Source organism: Suncus etruscus, chromosome 3 (assembly GCF_024139225.1).
Source record: "Suncus etruscus isolate mSunEtr1 chromosome 3, mSunEtr1.pri.cur, whole genome shotgun sequence".
In the NCBI taxonomy this organism is placed as follows: domain Eukaryota; kingdom Metazoa; phylum Chordata; class Mammalia; order Eulipotyphla; family Soricidae; genus Suncus; species Suncus etruscus.
The window spans coordinates 103,018,208-103,024,316 of NC_064850.1; the positions used below are offsets into that span (position 1 = coordinate 103,018,208).

Sequence of the window (6,109 nt, forward strand, 5' to 3'; positions counted from 1 at the left end):
AGCAATTCCAACTCTCCCATTGTCCCATTCCCCACCTAGGGTTGGGCAGTCTGGTTGCTTAAGACAATTTTAGGGTGAAAGCAAGATGAAAATACCACTTAGTGTAGTGCTTGGTTGCTGCCAGCAGCTGCATTGGTCAAGTGTTGGGCCCTTGAGGGCTACTTTGGTCAGCTCCTCCAGTGAGAGGGAGGGATATGGGTGAGGGGCTGGGAGAATGGGGTATCTACCACCTGGGCTCCTCTTCTATGGCTACAGAGGAGCAGGAAGGAGTGCTGGACAATCTCTCTCCTCCACTCATAGCAGTTGACTGCACTCCAAGGACATGGGACCCCACAGAGTCCTTTGGACTGCCCTACCCCTTCTAGATGACTCCACCAGGTGAGAAGGGTTGGGGAGAACACATGTTGGTCTTCTGAGCTATCCAGCTGCTAATGGAGAAGATGGGGCCCCTTCCATTTCCAGGAGAATCCATTCCATTTCATGTCCAAAACTATGAAGACCTGGGGCTTTGACACAAGAAATGAAAGTGCTCGAAGGCCAAGAGAGAAGGGAATAAGGAGGAGCATCTCCCAGCACAAGGAATAAGGAGGAGCCTGCCACCAAGGCACTGCTCTCCATGGAACTGTAATGGTGGTGGTTCCCTCATACCATCAGGGGACTCTGGAAAAGCATAGGCTCCTCTGGGGGCTGGGGTAGCTGCCATGGCTCAAATGGAAGCAAGGTGGAGGCCTTTGAGGCCTCTGGATCCTTCCGAGGTGGGGGTTGGGAGCTGGTGGGGGGCAGCAGTGAACCCGAGCTTGAGGGACAGTTATGGAAGATAGAAGCCCGTGCTGGGAAACAGGGGCTTCATCAAGCTGATGGGGCAGAAGGACTAGCCGGTCAGGTTGAAGTGTACTTTGTTCTTGTGAGGAAACGAAGAGAGGAAGGCCAGGTTGGGCAAGAAGTAACTGTGGTTGGGCTGGGGGTGAGAAGGCGAAGTCAAGAATTGGAGATGCGCTGCCATCTTCATGGAAGGCAGGGTGGCCTGAAGAGGAGGCTTTGTCATGGGGATGGATGCCAGCTCCTCCACTGCTCCCCATAGCTCCCCATGGCTGGCCTGGCCGCAAGGCTGGGGAGATACTAGGGGCACCGACAAAGAGTTAGCAAGGTTGTCAGGTTTCAGCAGGGGCTGATCACATCTGCCACTCAGGTGGGGGGTGCCGGGACCGGGGCCCATTGGGGGTTTCAAGGATATACCCTAGGAACATAAAAATACAATACAAAAATTCTTTCCTCACATCAATATTCGTTGCAGTGCTATTTACAATAGCCAGACTCTGGAAACAGCCAAGATACCCCTCAATAGATGAATGGCTAAAGAAACTGTGGTACATAAACACAATGGAATATTATGCAGCCATCAGGAAATGAAGTCATGAAATTTTCCTATACATGTATGTACATGGAATCTATTATGCTGAGTGAAATTTGTCAGAGGGAGAAAGAAAAACTCAGAATAGTCTCACTCATCTATGGGTTTTAAGAAAAATAGAAGATATGTTTGCAGTAATTCTCAGAGACAAATGAAGGGAGGGCTGGAAGGGCTAGCTCATTACATGAAGCTCACCACAAAGAGTGATGAGTGATATTATAGAAATAACTACATTGAGAACTATCATAGCAATGTGAATGAACGAGGGAAGTAGAAGCCTGTCTAGAGTACAGGCTGGGGTGAAGAGGAGGCAGATCTGGGACACTGATGATGAGAATGTTGCACTGGTGAGGGGTGGTGTTCTTTGCATGACTGAAACACAACTACAATCATATTTGTAATCAAGCATTTAAATAAAGATACATATATTAAAATTAATTAATTAATTATACAAAAGGATCCGCAGCAGTTCCTCTTCGCCCTGCTCCTTCATAAACACCTCTTCCAGCTCCTGGTTGAGGCTCTCCAGGCTCTGGTGCAGGCAGGGGTGAGGCGTAGGCTGGGGAGGGGAGGCCTGTGGGGAAGCTGGGAGGGGAAGCCTGAGCCCCTCCCCGAACAGCGTGGCCCCTTGCATTGGGGGTCCCAGCTCCTTTTCCTTCCCGCAACGGCTCAGCTTGGTCCTCTTCAGTTGTTGCTTCAAATTGGTGATCTCTTTCCCGTGGTCTGTACTGCCCCAGGACACTGAGCGCTTGTGTGTGCAACAGTTGGTCCTCTCTCCTTCGAGCTCTTGCCAGGACAGGGGCAGCTGGGTGGCCTTGTCATTAGTACAGTGGTTATTAGTACATTAGTACTAATTAGTCATTAGTACAGTACATCAACATTCAGGGCCATTGGTCCAGCAAGTAGGAGCTAAGAATGGTGTTGAGCTAAAATGTATGTCGGACCTGGGGTGGCTGAGGCCTGCACAGAGACTTTTCTAGGCCCACGGAGAATTGGATACTGGCTGCACAACCATTCCCACCCCAGCACTGGTGTAGCTGCTGCAGCTGGAAGAGGACAGTGGCCCCGAGTGTCTGAACACTAGCCCAAGGGGAGCTGGAGGGGGCTGCGGGTGAGCAGTTCCACCAGAGCCCCCCCAGTCGCTCCAAGCCCTGGCCCCCAGGCACCTGCACCTCTGCAGCCCCTTGCAGACCCCGCCATTACCCACGCAATTCTCAGCCTCAGCATGGCAAGCCCACCTACACTCATCAAATGTTTTTAAATAAAGATCAATATAACTTACATGAGATCACATATAAATTGGCTACAAATATTTATTTAGCAAAGTTTGGTGCTCTGGCAATCAGATAGTTCAAATGTGTATTGTTAGAACATTCATGAACCATGTTAAATGAACCTGTGTTCAATCCCCAGCATCACATGTCCACCCATCCAACATGTCTGGATATGGGTCAATTTTAGTTTGCTTCAGTCATAATTAAAGGTTCTTTCAGTTGTTTAATTTAATTTAATCACTATAATTTGCAAAGTTATTCATAGTTGAATTTTAGATATATTATATCCAGCACTGACTCCACCATCAGTCAATTTTCCTCCATCAGTGTCCCCAGGTTGCCTTCCCTCACCCATACCCCCAGTCAACCTTCATCTTGATAGGTACTTTTTTTAAAATTTGGTTGTTAATGATGGTTCTCAGTATTTTAGTGGTGTCGAGTGTGTGATTTGGATATTTCCTTTCCTTTCCACCACTGATGTAACTGAATTCCCTTGCCCCTTGCCCCTACTAATTCCAGTCTGTCTCTTCTCCTTCCCAATTTCTTTCTTGCTCTGTTTTCTCTCCCTTTTATTCTGGAGCTAAGGGTGAATTAGGCATCCCCACTTTTAAGACATTGTATTTCTTCATTTAGTTATTCTAAATGTATCTGCCCTTTAAAAAAAAAAAAAACCAAAGTCTACTTTCATTAAAAACTTGAAATGACCAGAAGAGCTATTAGTATTACCAGGTTAAATTTTTTGTGATGTGAATATGTTGAAGTGAATAATTTATAATGAGGTGTTCTAAATGTCAAAACATGAACAAAAAATTGAAAATATCATAAATATGGAACAAGGGCTATTTCTCTCAAATTAGTTTTGATTGTGAAACAATAGGACACTAAATGTCTTTAAAATGGTATGATAGCTAACTTTGAAATAGTTCTTAATAGAACCAAGCATAATTTGAAAGAATTTGCATAAATCAGCTCTTAATTCTATTAATAGCCACTATATTTAAGAAGTTACATAAAATAATTACTCTTAATTTTTGCATGAACTTAAGAAATAAATACTATAGCTATATATCATTTGCCAATTAAAAAATAAAATATAAGAACAACTTGTCTAAGGTCACACAGATGAATAACAGAATCTGAATTCAAACTCAGAGGTACAGCCTCAGGCATCTTGCTTCTAATTACTTTGCAATACATTTTTTAAATTGAAGCTCCTTGAGATACAGTTACAACTTTGTGCATGATTGAGTTTCAGTCATACAATGTCCAATACCTATCCCTTCATTAGTGCACATTCTCACCAACAATGACCCCAGTTTCCCATCTACTGTCCCCAATAAGCTGTATCTATGGTACACAGTTCTCTCTGTGTCTCTCCCTTTTCCTTTCCCCCATTTTGTTTTGTTTTTGTTTTGTTTTGTTTTTTTGGGCCACACCCATAGCACTCAGGGGTTAATTCTGACTCTGTGCTCAGAGAAAACCAAAAAAAAAAAAATCACTCCTGGCAGGCACGGGGGACCATGTGGGATGCTGGGATTCAAACCACTGTCTGTCCTAAATCGGCTGCATGCAAGGCAAACATCCTACCACTGTGCTATCTCACCAGTCCTATTTCTCTTCCCCTTATTCTTCTCCCTCTTCTTCTGTCTCTCTATTTCTATGTATAATTTACAATAGAGAGAGGTTTGCAATATGGTTTATAGTACTGTTACTGAAAGACTGTCATGCATATCACTTTATCTCCTTTCAGCACCTAATTTTTGTCCAGTGATAATTCCCAACTATTACTGTCATCATGGTCCATTCTCTGTTCTAACTGCACACTCCTCTCTCCTTGTGCCATGCTTCTTAACATAAATCGGTCCTCCTGGCCTTTGATTCTGTTGTCTTTTGGTATTATTACCATACTCTTTTTTAATATCCCACAAAATGAGTGATATCATTCTATGTCTCATTTCTCAAAGCATGATACTCTCCAAATTTCATCACTTCATTTTATGGTAATGGCTCAGTACTATTCCATTGTGCTGATGTGCCATAGCTTCTTGATGCACTCATCTTCTCAGGACTCAGGACTTGGGTTGTTACCAAATTCTGGCTGTGGCAAATAGTGCTGCAATAGCATAGAAGTGCATTACCTTTTCTGCACTAAATTTTGAGCCTGTAGGTTATATTTCTAGGAGCAGTAGTTGAAATAATTTTTAAATGTCTTATGTTTATCTGAGTTACTAAATTGCTCACTTTATTTTTACACAATATTTGAAAAAGGGGCAATTGTACAAGTTTAATAAGTTAGACAATCAATATTAAGAGAGATTAAGTCATTTGTCCAAAATGATCCATTATTGGGGTTGAAGAGATAGCATGGAGGTAAGGCATTTGCCTTGCATGCAGTAGGACGGTGGTTCAAATCCCGGCATCGCATGTGGTCCCCTAAAAGCAGAAAAGTTAAAACTGAAAATGTATGCTTCCCCTAGTAACTTTAGCTAGGCATATCCTATATAAGGATATATATTTAACAGCAAATATAAGGTATAAAATGGTATCGTGTGTGCAAAGAACAAAAACAATAGCTTGCAGGATCATAATTTTGGCTGTCCTGACTTTTATGAGTTCAAATTCACAGCCACAGTGTTGCACTAATACATACAAGTTTTTTTTAAACCAATTGTGACTTAATTTTTGCTTCTCTCTATGCAATTATCCTCTGGGTTTTCTTGACACAATGTAAAGCAGTAGTAGCGTTTGAACATTGAATTTCCAAATTTATTTCTCATTCAAACCTTGACCTTTAAGGAAAAAAATGTGAGAAGTATTTTATCTTGAACTTCATTAAACAAGGGAAAGAAAGCAAATGCAGAGGATTTCAGTTATGCATGATTGTTAAACAGTGAGGGGTGGTTAAAAAAAGCTAAATAAAACAAGTCACGCACTGGGCCAGACCAAAAAAAAAAAAAAAGCTGAAGCAATCGTTTCAACCTGCACACTGCTGTTTTTTATTTAATGCTGAGGGGTGTTTATAATGTTGTGATTGCTGAAGAAAGGTTAAGCCAGACTAGTAAAAGAGTATTCTCGTATGAATGAGACTGCTTCACAGCAGTTTTTTGCAACAAATATTTCAGTACTTTGGTAACCATTGTAAATCCGTGTCAGCAGTGCAACCGTCAAATGAAACGAAAAAGAAAGCAAATATTACCCTAAAGAAAGGATTTTGATTTAAAATAATGACAGACGCATTTTCATTGCCCTCTGCTTTAGTGATGATGGGGTGGGAAACAGTTCTCATCAGAGTGAAGTGCTCTTTCTGAGCGCCTGCATTCTAAGCTTACCACCCTATTTGCAAACTTAGATGAAGAGAGAGTAACCCCCCCACCTCATTTCCCTTCCAGCTTTCATTTCGTTTCTGTTGCCCCAATATCTTCAA

The 6,109-nt window shown here is 42.4% G+C and overlaps 1 pseudogene; it reads right to left on the minus strand.

Annotated features, from left to right (window-relative positions):
• Positions 1 to 642: 642 nt before the first annotated feature.
• On the minus strand, positions 643 to 2,611 carry LOC126003882 (protein FAM117A-like; annotated as a pseudogene).
• Between the last annotated feature and the right edge of the window lie 3,498 nt (positions 2,612 to 6,109).